A 13,599-nucleotide genomic window follows, 5' to 3' on the forward strand; every position below is an offset into this window, starting at 1 on the left:
CCAACCCACCTGCTAAAGCAGCTTCACCAGAGCAGATCGCACAGGAATGTGTCCAGGTGGGTTTGAATGTCTCCAGAGGAGACTCCACAACCTCTCTGGGCAGCCTGTTTCAGGCTCTGACACCTCAAAGTAAAGAGGTTTTTTCTCATATTCAGATGGAACCTCATGTGCTTCAGTCTGTGCCTGTTGCCCCTCATCCTACTGATGGGCACCACTGAAAGGAGTCTGGTCCATCCTCTTGACACCCACCCTTGAGATTTTTAGTTTCTCTTCTCCAGGCTGAACAGACCCTGCTCTCTCAGTCTCTTCTCACAAGAAAGATGCTCCAGACCCCTTATCATCTTCGTAGCTTGCTGCTGGATTCCCTGCAATAATTCTTTGTCCTTCTTAAAATGGGGAGCCCAGAACTGGACCGAGTACTCCAGGTGTGGCCTCACCAGGGTGGAATAGAGGGGAAGGAACAACCTCCCTCGACCTGCTGTCACCAGTGCCATCCACACCAGCGCTGGCACTCACACTATCACCCCTCTACTTCAAGCATCTGCATTATCAGCAGCCTCTGCTCCCTCAGCCCCCATCGATAATTACCTCAGCGCTCTGCAGCCACATCGCAGCCCCTTCCCAATCCCCAAAGCAGGTGAACAATTCCCTTTACCCAACCCTCTCTGCATCTCCCTTGTACGTACTCCATGCCACCCCCTTCACCACCAGACGTTTCCCTCGCAGTTTCTAGAGCCGCCCTGTCCGCAGCCATCAGACCCCACTGGCACGGCCACTTCGTGCCCAAGCCCCTCACACTGTCCCCCACCACCGCTGGGCTGTGAGGTAACTCCCCCTCATGGCCCTGGTCACCTGTGCCTCCACCGCCTAACTGCTCACCACCGCATCCCCCCAAGCACCGCCTCACTTCCCGCACCCCTGTCGCACCCACACACAGTTTCTACTCCGCCGCAGCCTCCCCGGCCCGTCCGCGGCTCCCGGCCCGGCTGCGGCCGGCGCCCAGTCAGTCACATCCACCGCGGCGCCAACGGCTGCCGGTCGCCAAGGCAACGGGAGGCCCCGCCTCTCCCCTCCCCGCCCCGCCGCGCGTTCCGATGGGCAGCGTCGCCCTCTGGTGGCGGCAGATGGGAGCTGTCGCCAGGGAAAAGCCCGCGAAAAGCGCCGCCACTGCGGGGCGTGGGGCAAAACCCTTCCAGCCTCTCCGCTAGAAACAGCGAGATGCAGTATATGCGTTGTGATTCCTGTGCTGGCGCCCCAGCTTAGAATCATAGAATAACTGAGAACCCTTAACATGGCACTGCCAAGTCCACGCTGCGTCACGTCCTTTAGTGCCACACAACCCATCTCCTCCAGGGACAGTGACTCCACCACTGCCCTGGGCAGCCTGTTAAATGCCTGACAACACTTTCCAAGAAGAATTTTTTCTTAATATCGAATCTAAATCTCCCCTGGCACAACTTGAGGCCGTTTCCTCTTGTCCTATCACTTGTTACTTGGGAGAAGAGACCAACCCCCTCCATGCTACAACCTCCTTTCAGGCAGTTGCAGACAGTGATAAGGTCTCCCCTCAGCCTCCTGTTCTCCAGGCTGAACCGCCCCAGATCCCTCAGCCACTCTCATCACACTTGTGCTCCAGACCCCTCACCAGTCTCGTTGCTCTTCTCTGAACTCACTCCAACACCTCAAGGTCTTTCCTGTAGTGAGATCAGATTGGTCAAGCAGGAGCTGTCATTCATAAACCCATACTGACTAGGCCTGATCACCTGGTTGTCCTGAACATGCCACAAGATGGCACTCAAGATGATCTGTTCCATAACCTTTCCTGGCAGCGAGATCAAACTGACATGCCTGTAGTTCCCTGGATTCTCTTTCCAGCCCTTCCTATAGATGCATGTCATATTTGCTAAACTCCTGTCAGCTGGGACCTTCCCAGTTAGCCAGGACTCAGGAAATGAGAAAACCAAATGTTAACAGCAGCACAGAGGTAATTTAAGTCCTGAAAGGGATTTCTGTGTGGTGAAGCTCATGCGATGGCCTGCGTTTCGCCCGATGGGTATCTATAGTGGCAGACTTGAAATCACAAAGTAAAATCACAGCTATCTTGAGGAAAAAGAGCGTGTCCAAGCCTTGCAGCGGTAGCTCCATCCAGTTCCACACCACAATCATGACTGCAGAGCTGCTTTGTCGGGAGCAAGCTCCCTAAGCTGTCCAGAGCACTGAGACGGACCAAAGTCCTGCACCCCAGTACCAGGCAGCCGTACACGATCTCCTGTAACCCTCTTTGCCCTGCACACCAGTGTTGTGCAAAAAGCCAAGCCTCAGCAGTGGGGACAGGGCATAAGATGGAAAGAAGAGCTGGAGGCTGATCCTGAACTACTTCTGCTTCTCTCTTCCTGGCCAGTGGATCTCCATTGGTTTTGGATGGGCTCTGTACATCACGCTTCTTCATCGGACATCAGTGCCTGAGCCGTGAAACCCTGAGAGCCATACTCTACCACAGAAATAAATTGTGAATCACTCTAATAAATGCCACTGTCCCCGTTTTCAGGAAAAATTCACATTTGCTTTCTTTGTTCAAAATTTTGGCTGATCCTGTGGGAGCTTATGTTATCCTATGACAAGTCTTGTTTGACACAGTACAGCAGTCTCTCTAATTAAGGCATATTCATTAAAGTAAGGACAAACCACTTTTGTTCCTATAGGCAGAGATCATAATTTGCAATGCATCTGTATTGGAGACAGTAAGAAGATGCTGTTTATGTTCATTCAGTAGCCCCACATAACTGTTCAGATGAGAAAGTAAAGAAAGAAACAAACAAAAAACCCCAAATCATAAAAAAACTAGTGACTTTCACTTCCTTCTATATTATGGATTGAATTACGTTATTAGGACACAGTAGCCAGCTGACACATAAGACAGGGATTGAATAGAAGAAAAAGAAAGAACAGTGTCTTAAGTCAGCTGGCAAAGATAAACACAACCTTGACTTTTGTACTTTGTAGCACAAGATCTTCAACTTGGACATATTTAAATCCAACTATGACAAAAAGTAACACTCCTTAAACTTGACTGTGGGCAACCTTTGCCTTTTTCTCTTTGCATGGGCAGACAATGCTTACATCTTTTAGAAAGTTGTCTTATATCCAGAAGGAGAAAATATTAAGATAGGTTTGAGTCCCTATTTTGCAGGTTAAAGTTGTCGCCAGGATCAGGCTTCCAGCTCTTCTTTGACCCTCTGAACATGGGTGTCAGGAAGATCCACTCCATGATCTTCCTGGAGCCTGAGATGAGGCTGATTGCTCTGTAGTTCCCCAGATCTTTCTTCTTGCACTTGTAAATGAAAGTGACGTTTGCCTTTTCATCAGGAACTAATATATACAATATATGCAGTATACACAACATACATGTGGTTGAAAGGAAGTATTGCTACAGCAATGAAACCAACGGCATATGAATTAGTGGTGATTCATGTTAGTTCACTTTAGGGAGCAGCTGAGTGTTCAAAAGAGATTGAGGTTCTTTCTGGATGAAGCTGGAGGAAGGAAAGCAGCCCCAGGTGGATTTGTTCTTCGGGAAGTTACTATCTCTTCAACTAATACCTGCCATTCTGTAACCACATCAAAATACTTATTTATTTTTCCATTAATGGGAGAAGATGGGATGACTTCTTTTCTGTTTTGGATAACACCTAGAGAGAAGGACATGCCGAATGAGGAAGTGAAGGAAGAAAGGTGATCCACCTTTTGAAACTCATAGCAATATCACTACATAAAGATACTTGTAAGGATGTGTGTGTTTTTTTTTTTCTCTAAATATGTCATAACACATTGTGTTGCACTGCAATTAAAAACATGCTTATATCTTTTAATTGTTCTGAGAGCTTAACAACTCTGTGACTATGTATGGGGAAGACCAAGAGGAGGGTTGGTAGGGTTCATCCTCCCATCACTAGGTTTGATCATCTTGTTGCCTCCTTGAGAGTGCTCAGGCTCAATTCATGTGAAAAACAGCCACTCTATGCTTACACAAAAACAAATTATTACAGGGAGAAACTGAGTTTTAAGCTTTCATAAGGTCTCCAGTTCACCATGATCCTTGTGAACTGAATGGAAGCCTTATTAAAGCCTTACTAAGCCAAAATGTTATTGGATAGTGCCTAAAGCATGATCTAGTCCCTAATTTTGCCTTCAGGAAGGAAAAGCCACATTTCACAGTATCACAGTATCACAGTATGTTTGGGATTGGAAGGGACCTCAAAAGATCATCTAGTCCAATCTCCCTGCTGGAGCAGGAACGCCCAGGTGAGGTTGCACAGGAACATGTCCAGGTGGGTTTGAATGTCTGCAGAGAAGGAGACTCCACAACCTCCCTGGGCAGCCTGTTCCAGTGTCTGTCACCCTCACTGAGAAGTTTCTTCTCAAATTTAAGTGGAACCTCTTGTGTTCCAGCTTGGTCCCATTACCCCTTGTCCTATCATTGTTTGCCACTGAGAAGAGCCTGGCTCCATCCTCATGGCACTCACCCTTTATATATCTGTAAACATTAATAAGGTCACCCCTCAGTCTCCTCTTCTCCAAACTAAAGAGACCCAGCTCGTTAAATCAAAAAGACACATAATTTAACAAACCTTTATACCAACTCCATGTATACTAAATTTTCCTCTAAAAACCATTAGTTTCACCATATCCAAGTATGAGGAGAAGGTGAAACATAAGAATTCATAGTTAGCAGGAAGCCAGTGCTGATGATCTAGGATTTGGGGTGTGAATGAGTTCAGGCTGGGAACACAATGGGAAAGTTATTTAAAACTGAGCTCCCGCAAGTCCAATTTTGAGCCCCTCATTATAAGAAAGACATTAAGGTACTAGAGAGAGTGCAGAGAAGGCAACGAAGCTGGTGAAGGGTCTGGAGCACAAGTGGGATGGGAGCGGTTGAGGGACTTGGGGCACTTCAGCCTGGAGAACAGGAGGCTGAGAGGAGACCTTGTCACTGTCTACAACTGCCTGAAAGGAGGTTGTAGCTTGGAGGGGGTTGGTCTCTTCTCCCAAGTAACAAGCGACAGGATTAGAGAAAATGGCCTCAAGTTGCATGAGGAGGGGTTCAGATTGGATGTTAGGAAAAATTTCTTTCCGGAAAGTGTTGTCAGGCATTGGAACAGGCTGCCCGTGTAAATGGTGGAGTCACCATCCCCGGAGGTGTTTAAAGGGTGTTTAGATAAGGTTCTTAGGGACATGGTTTAGTGCTGGAGTTAGGTTAGGTTATGGTTGGCCTCAATGATCCTGAGGGTCTCTTCCAACCAAAATGATTCTATGATTCTGTTCTAAGTGAGGCCGAAGCAAGCGCCCCCAGGCTGCCCACAAGGCACAAGCCCCACTCCCAGGCACTCCAGAGACTGAAATCCTCCAGTTGCCCGGAAACAAAATTAAAATACAATGCAAGTGCTGTGTGAAACACACATATAACATGAAAATACCACTGTGCCAGCTCCCCAGGTGACAGGGACACTGTGCTATCACCCTGCTCCTGGAGGGACCCTGAGCTCAGAACTCACCCTGGTGCCTTGGCTGCTGATCGAGACACACTGAGACATCCTACGGAATGGCAGCATGTGTATTTTGTGCCACTAATTAAACAGAAAAGCACTTGCAGCAGCTTCCTGGACAGAGGACCGAAACCTCCATTATTGCTGCCTATATCTTTACTGCAAACAGGGGCGTATGCTCACACCTCTAGCTGTCGCCAGGTAAAGTGAAATATTCATAATTTTACCTCAAGGCAGCTAGCCAAGTCACGTTGCTAGTCCCTGCGTGGACTTTATGTCACACAGACACTTTCCGCTGCGGAGTCAGCACGCCTCCACGGGCCCCTGCTGTCCGAAATCCGTCCCCCGAGGCTCCTGCTGCACCCAGGGCAGAGCATCACCGCTCCGCCCCGGTCCCTCGGGAGTCCCTCTCGGTGCCACAGGTGACACGAACCCGAGCACGGCTGCGGAGCCGGCCCGCCCTGAGGGGACCCGCCCCCGTGAGGGACGGGGCGCCACCATTGGCCCAGCGGCGGCGGCGGGAGGAGCCGCCTCGCCCCGCACCACCTCCTCCCTTCCCCTCAGACGAGCGGGGAGGAGGTGCGGGGTGGCGGCTGCTGGCTGGGAAGAGGTAACTTGACGCTGTTTCTGACCGGAGGGGAGGGCTGGGGGAACCGCGAAGTCCCGCGGGGCTGATGGGGCTGAGCGGCCAGGTCCTGTGGGGCTGACAGGGCTGAGGCGGCGGGGGTGCCACGCTGTCCCCAGCCCGCTGAGGCGACAGGAGAGGTGGCGCTGCCCTGAGAGGCTTCGGGGAGCGAGGCTGTTTAGCACAGAGACAAAAAAGAGGCTTGTAAGCCACCCCTACCCGCCGTGCTGGAGCTGGGTCGGTTTGCAGGTGAGGAGTCCTGGCCCCAAGCTTTGGGCAGCCGGGCTGCTCCGAGCTCGGCGGGTTTTGCTGCGGGCAGGGCCCGTTGTGTGCCCCTCAGTTCCAGAAGGACAGGGAACTGCTTGAGAGAGTCCAGCGCAGGGCAACAAGTATGATTAAGGGAGTAGAGCATCTGAGGGAGCTGGGTCTCTTTAGTTTGGAGGAGACTGAGGGGTGACCTCATTTATGTTTATAAATATATAAAGGGTGAGAGTCAGGAGGATGGAGCCAGGCTCTTCTCGGTGACAACCAATGATAGGACAAGGGGCAGTGGGCGCGAACTGGAACACAGGAGGTTCCACTTAAATATGAGAAGAAACTTCTTCATGGTGAGGGTAACAGAGCCTGGAACAGGCTGCCCAGGGGGGTTGTGGAGTCTCCTTCTCTGCAGACATTCAAACCCACCTGGACACCTTCCTGTGTAACCTCATTTGGGTGTTCCTGCTCCGGCAGGGGGATTGGACTGGATGAGCTTTAGAGGTCCCTTCCAATCCCTAACATTCTGTGGTTCTGTGTGCTCCTGAGGTGAAGGGCAGCTCACAGGTGTCGTTCCCCTCCCCCCAGCCACTGGTTTTAGGTGGACGGAAGCACCACTTGTCAGGGACTTTCCTCAGAACCCACCTGTGGGGGTCTGTGTGCTGGGACATCCCCATTTGCCTGCAGGGAGCTCTGGTAACTGAGAGCTGAGTAACTGTACAAACTCCATAGCTCTGGAGAGGCCTGCTTTAATAAAATGACTCTCTTTATGTAAAGAGGGCGCTTAGATCTCGGTTGAGAGATGTTAATAACCTTCATGTAAATAATGCTTTCATTTTGAAGCACTAAAATAATTGTAGCTTTCAAGCGGTCTCTGGAGTAACTTGCAGAATTTGCCCTAAAGTCTGATGGACTCGGTTGTGTCTTTCCTAAGGTCTGTTTGTGGGGTTGCCACTGTGACTTAAATCTGAGCACAGACTGTCAAGTGGCAAGACAAGTATTTCTGAACTTTCACAAAAGTGTAAAGGGAGGGGACTTAAAACATGCTTGACAGGATGCTCTGAAAAGAAACTTGATTTTCTTGGATAAAAGAAGCAATCAAAGTGTTGCAACAAAATATTTATGTGTTTACATTGGAGCCCTCTGTGAAGGAGTGTTTAAAAGACTGATGAATCAAACCACTTTACTAAAGTGATATACATCAACAATACAGATTTCCATTCGTTAGTTCTTGATTACCATCAGTCGTTATCACTGCATTTTCCAAAGAGTTCTCAACAATCACATCTGTACATGGTGGTAAACCTGTGACTGTACAATGCCATGGAGCTCATGTCCTATAGTTAGTGCCCATGACTACAGTTCTCGATGGTCTCAGTTGCCGAGGTGAAGTGCTTGAGAGCTCTCTGACAAGAGAAACTGGAATCAAAAGTGTGCATTTTGTGATTTTCATAAATTACCATCTTTCTTTGCTTATTGGTATTGTTTTATGCACCTTGCTGTCTTCTTGAAAGAAAAGGGGGTGATCTCATTTGCCTTTGACATATTAGACGTTATTTTTGGGAGCACCACTTTACCCTAGTTTTGCTAGGCATCTTTCCTGGAACCAGAATAATCCTTCAAAAATCAATATCCCCTTTTTGTTCTGCAGATTTATTTTGGTTACATTTTTCCTGCCCACTCTATGTTCTTTGCTCTTCTCTTGTAGATTTACTATTCACGCATGTTTTCCTATGCACTGTTTGGGTAAGTGTACTGCAAGTCTCTGTCCAATTGCACTTGTGTTGTTTATATAAATATGCATAGCTATGTAATAAAAAACTACTGGTAATGTTACAATGTTAGAAAATGCTTGTGCATTGTTACCAATTACCATATTTTAGTGTGCTTGTGTCTGGGTTTAAGGCAAGGAAATAATAAGCATCTTGCTTACTCTGCATCTACCTTATGGGTGCAGCAGGTCTCTGCTTTGGCTGCAAAGCACGTTCTTGAATTTTCCAAAGCTGTCATTGGACCTGTCTCTTGTTCAAGAAATTTCCTTCCAGCACCTCTTGCAGCCTGGAATGATGTGTTATCAGTTTCACTGTCAGGCTCCCACAATTCAGTGAAATAGGTATTTGTGTCCTTGTTTACCCATGCTGACAAAGGCCAGAGTAAACAACACTCCATTTCCCCCCAAATTAATGGCAGAAAGGTGAATTTGTCTTTTCTCCCAAGCGCTGGGTAAAGACCATGGACAGATATATTATCTGGAGCAAACTCCGCTTGTTCTGCAGGAGACACTTGCCAGATTCCCAGGTGGAAGCACTGCTCCAATTTATTACTTGCAGAAAACCTTTAATGCTTGCACAGAAGGTGATGTTTTAACCATTGCATCTAGAAAACAAAGCTTAACCACGAAGTTAAACAGTGGGATGAAGTCAAAGGCATTACTTGTTTTCTACCCTGTATGATGTTTTCTGTGTTCATGACAGAAAGGAATCCTCAGCTTTCCAAGTGATGAGGAGAACAGACTGCAAACAAAAACCCACTAAGAAAGCATTATTTGCAGGGAAACCTAATTTCATTTTTCTTTAGTTAGAAGTGATGGTTCTGACCTGTGGAACTTCATCTTCGTTCAGTAATGACTTGCTTTGCACCATAGTAAACAATTTGTTTCTCTGCACAGCAAGTGTTCTTCATCCAGGATGTGTGACTAACAGATAACTGCTAAAAGCTGTAGGTAAACTTCTGCTGTTCAAAGTCCATCACCTGTTGCATTTAAAGTCATCTTATTTAGGTTGCTCATAAGTCAATTTAAGGAGGCTCCTTAGTTTGGTTTTCTGGTGCCAGAACACTTTGCTTTATGGTATGTCAAGCTAGTGATGTTGCATTTGCTGTATTAGCAGTCTCCAGTTCTTTAGCTTATTTGGGTGTAGAGTGACAGGTGATCTTAGCAGATTTATTCATGCTTCATTCTCTTGGTAGGGAGTCATTCCAATTCACCTGGGTACAGCAGCTGGCTGTGCTAGATTCTTAATTCATTGTATAAGTTTTCCTTGCTATATGTAACTTGACCGTATTTTTTGCACTGAGAGCAGCAACAGAGTTATAATGTATGTGTGCGGAGGAAGAGAACAGTCCTCCTCCTCTTTTCTTATGTTATAGCTCTTTATCTGGCTTATAATGCCAGACTGTTTTTGACCCGAATTCAACTCAGTATCCAGTGTGAATACAACAAATTAATGAACATCTTAATAATTTTTTCCTTCATCTTGCTGTACTCCTTTTCCTCTCTATTGTAAGTCTTTTAAAAGTAATTTTTTTTCTCTCTCTCCTAACCAAGGAGATTCTGCATTTCTGTCTCTGTTTCTGTATACAAAAATGCATGTGTATATAGAAATAAAAATAAAGGCAAGAACAAAGGAGGTGCTTATTTGCAGACTAAGTAGCAGAACAATATCCTAGAATCCTTGCCAGGTGCTTTCATTCTATGAAAGCATCAAACTGAATATCGGTAAGTTCCATATGAAATTGCCTGCCCAGTGTTACTATCAGTATGATTCTGACTGATAAATTGACAGTGATTTACTTCTCTACAGGTTGGATAGACTACAGTTAGACTATGCAATCTCAGCCGTGTAACTACAGCTCCAGAAGTAGATCAGTGTATTCAAGAATTCCTGGGCTGGAAATGTACCATCAGCTTTTTACGTGTCAAAATCTACCCCCATGTTTTTCTTCTCTACTGAATTTAAATGGCTTCTGTGATCAAAAATAGCATTAAAAATAAGAGCGTCAGCTGTGAAGAGTTAAGGGCGAGGTCCAAAAATCCCGTGTTACTGCACTTGAGGCACCGTAAGCAGAAGGTATGTGTCCAAGCCCTAGGCAGAAATCTAGCAACCAGAAGTAGTGAACCCTTGACCTTCTATTCTGGTCCTGCCCACACAAAACTGTTATGGTTTTCCTTTTTTTTTTAAACCATGCTGAACTTGCAGGTCATTTGTATTCCACCTGTGTATTGGATGAGTAGGTAACTATTTGAGTTGTGGATTGGTTTTGTTCGTTGTTTTCAAGCCTGGGATAATTTACATTAGTGGAAATGTAATTAAATTTGTCTTGGTTCATAGTGATTAGAGTACTTGTCTGGAGATTAAGAGACCTGGCCTGACTGAGAGAAAACAGACCTGTGTTCTTGTTTCTGCCTGCAAGGTTGTGATTTCAGTTTAAACCAATAGTTATTCTGTGAGATGGGTGGTTTAATCCTTGGTAGTGCAGCCCTAGGAAGGGTTACAAGTGAACCAAGTGAAACCTTTAGAGACTGTGGTATATTTTGATATTCCTCCTGGGTGAAGTGTTTTGGGGGCTCTGGTTTTGGCTGTTCCTGGGTATGTGCTGTAGCCATTGGGCAGGACAGAGCTAACACCTTGCATAACTATGCTATGAAAGAATGGGCCGCTCCTGCAAAACTAAATACCTGTTCAGGGACAGGCATGATACTCCAAACCCCAGTCTCACAAACTCTGAACTCCTGACTTTGCTACTTGTGTCTGAGAAACAATTTCAATCACAATCTCCTGCTCTCTTTTCCCCAAACCTGTGCTATTCAGCAGCATTTATATGGCGAATCCTACTTGTGCAGTGGGATTTGACACGGGCTCATCCAGAACAGCTGTAGCCTGCTACAGAAACTGTTCCCTGCTCCTCACTCACATGTTGCAGCTGGGTTTAGCTCTCACCATGTCCCCGTAGGCTCCTTGCATCATAGCGCACCTTCCTTTTGGGTGCCTGAGTGCTCTGTTTGGATCTGGCCATAAGTATTCAGTAAAACTGGTACCAGTCAGTGAAAAAACTGGGTTTTGCGTGATGTAGCCCAGCCCAGCAGTGCAAACAATCTCGTGAGTGAAGTTTTCATGGCTGATAAACTTCCTGTTATTCTTGCAATTTAATATAACTATTAAGGAGGACTGACGTTGCTGCTTGTTGGTTTCAACTTAGCCAGAATGAACCTGCTATCAGATGAAATATTCATATTATAGGGCTATCCATTGAAACATCATTATGAGGGGCTGAGGGATTTTCCTCGTAATATGGAGCTATACTAAGCTTTTTTAAAAATGTAGCTATTAAAAAACAAACAAAACAACCAAAAAACACCACCACAACAATAACCCTGAAATAAAAACTTAACTGAAAAGGTTAAGTTAATTTTGTTGACCAAGATGAGACCTAATTTTGACTATTCTGCCTACCGACTGCAGGCTTTTTTTTTTTTTTTTTTTTTTTTAAGCACTTTGATTTTTAACTTATCTGAAAACTTCCCCAAAGTGCTTTTTCTCCCACCTCTCTCTTTAGCTTGCTTATTGTTTCTATGACTGCAGGACTCCTAAAGAACATTCTTCTTCCTGTAGCACCTGATTGCTGCTGGTAACTGGATTCTGTGTAAGGCCCTGGTTTCAAGTAGGTGTGTGACTCAGTGTAACATGGACCGGATTAACTGACGCAAGCTTTCTTGGTAGCCTTCAGATTACATCATTATTAAGTGGGTAATTTTAACCTTAAAAACTTTCACTGGTGTCTAAGCTCAGTGGTTAGTCAGTCATCTTGTGAGAAAGCTCAGCCAAATGGCATGTTTTGTTCATTGGCTCTTTATGCACATCAGTAATCAATTAAATAGAGCTGTAGTTACACTAACAAGGGTAAAAGTGACAAATTAGAGTGATTTAAGTGAATAAGGGATGATTTTGTTTCCCACAGCTACCTGTTGATACAGTTAAATGTGTCTGACAGTGCTGGAGTGCCTTTTGCAGTATTCTGTGTGATCTCAGTTTTGTGTTGGCCTACAGGCAAAACTGCTCTGCTGGAGCTGAAATCAGCAGCCTGTCTTGGGGGAGAAAGACATGACATAAAATGTTGCCGTCCCAATTTGACAGTTTTGTGCTCAACCTCTACCATGAAGCTGTATTGTGCACTTATCTGCAGAGAAAATGTGCAACCACCTGAGCAGTTGGCAGTGACAGTGCTTTAGAGAGGTGAAAGTGAGGCAGGAAAGGGGCAACCTGTTAACCCAGTCATCCCCCGTTTTACAACCATAGTGGAGAAAAATCAGTCTGTCAGCGATAGCGGCTGTCCTTGCTTAACTTGCTCATCACCTTGACTCAAATGAGTGGGAGTAGGGGCTCAAACTCACAGGGATGTAACAGATGCTGACTATCCCATAACAATGGGATAAAAATAATCAGAGAAGTCACATGGACAGGCTTTGAAATGAAACTTTTTCAAAGTTTCTTAAGCAACTGTATATTTAAGAGTCTTCCAATTAGTGTCCAAGACTGAAACTGCTCTACAAAATATCTCACTGTCAGCTCAACAGAGTGAGTGTTAGTCTAGCTAAACATTTGAATGCAAACCCATGTTTGCTGTTTGTAACATGAATTTCTTTGCATCAATGCTGCTAGCCCCTTAGTAAACTCGTGTTAGAAAGCCTGCATTAGCAGAGTTGGGGCTGTGCTGTGTAAACTGCAGCTCAGTGTTCTTTGCTTTTATAAGAAAATATTATCTAACCAAGATGAAGGAAATGTGTCACTTCCCAGTAGCCACTGATAGGAAATTCTTGTTAATTAGTCACATTGCTTTGCCCGCTTCTACTCTTGAGTGGTACAAGTTTCAGAACAGAGTCCTAGCTAAAAAGTACCAAGGTACTTGCTAAACAGTGAGGAAGCAGGGTAGAGGTAGGATGGTTCCCCTGAAGTCACCAATATCTGAAGGTATCACCTCCTTTACATTGGTATCATTGATTTGCTTAATGCTATTATAAAATTTGCCCAAACCATGAACAATAGATTAACAACAGGGATTTTTATCAGTTTCACAACACTACTTTTCAACCATGCCTATCAAGGGAATTGATGTAGAAAACATCATAAAAGTACAATGAAGACTTTGTGAGCATATGGCTAGGAAGAAAGCAAAGTACATAACTAGTTATGATTTACTGGGGGCTATAACTGCTCACAGAATCTGGGATTTTTTATTTAAGCAAAGAGGAGCAGAATACAGGGTTAGTTGCCTTTTTGAAATCCCAGTAGTGCACAGAAAATTAGAAACCAGGCAGAGACTCCTTATTGTTCCAGTATTTTTTGGGGCGGAAAGTTCCTTTCAGATGTCTCATGTACAGGCACCTAAGTGAAGGAAAAC

At 45.5% G+C, this 13,599-nt stretch overlaps 2 protein-coding genes across 30 annotated transcripts in view; one reads left to right on the forward strand and one right to left on the reverse strand.

The window, feature by feature from the left end:
* CCDC83 (coiled-coil domain containing 83) overlaps positions 1 to 5,950 on the reverse strand; it is a 38,614-nt gene extending 32,664 nt beyond the window's left edge. For 5 of the 15 annotated variants that reach the window (XR_010469785.1, XM_065049809.1, XM_065049800.1 and 2 more), the window contains exon 1: positions 928 to 1,038. The gene's annotated coding sequence lies outside the window, so the exon portion shown is untranslated. The other 10 variants (XM_065049805.1, XM_065049814.1, XM_065049811.1 and 7 more) reach the window with 7 other exon arrangements.
* Positions 5,951 to 6,055: 105 nt separating this feature from the next.
* SYTL2 (synaptotagmin like 2) overlaps positions 6,056 to 13,599 on the forward strand; it is a 62,319-nt gene continuing 54,775 nt past the window's right edge. For 4 of the 15 annotated variants that reach the window (XM_065049746.1, XM_065049744.1, XM_065049751.1 and 1 more), the window contains exons 1-2: positions 6,085 to 6,153; positions 8,132 to 8,169. The gene's annotated coding sequence lies outside the window, so the exon portion shown is untranslated. Of the gene's footprint in view, positions 6,154 to 8,131; positions 8,170 to 10,009; positions 10,272 to 13,599 lie in introns of those variants that run through there. The other 11 variants (XM_021298773.2, XM_065049752.1, XM_021298774.2 and 8 more) reach the window with 6 other exon arrangements.

This window comes from Columba livia, chromosome 1 (genome assembly GCF_036013475.1).
Source record: "Columba livia isolate bColLiv1 breed racing homer chromosome 1, bColLiv1.pat.W.v2, whole genome shotgun sequence".
In the NCBI taxonomy this organism is placed as follows: domain Eukaryota; kingdom Metazoa; phylum Chordata; class Aves; order Columbiformes; family Columbidae; genus Columba; species Columba livia.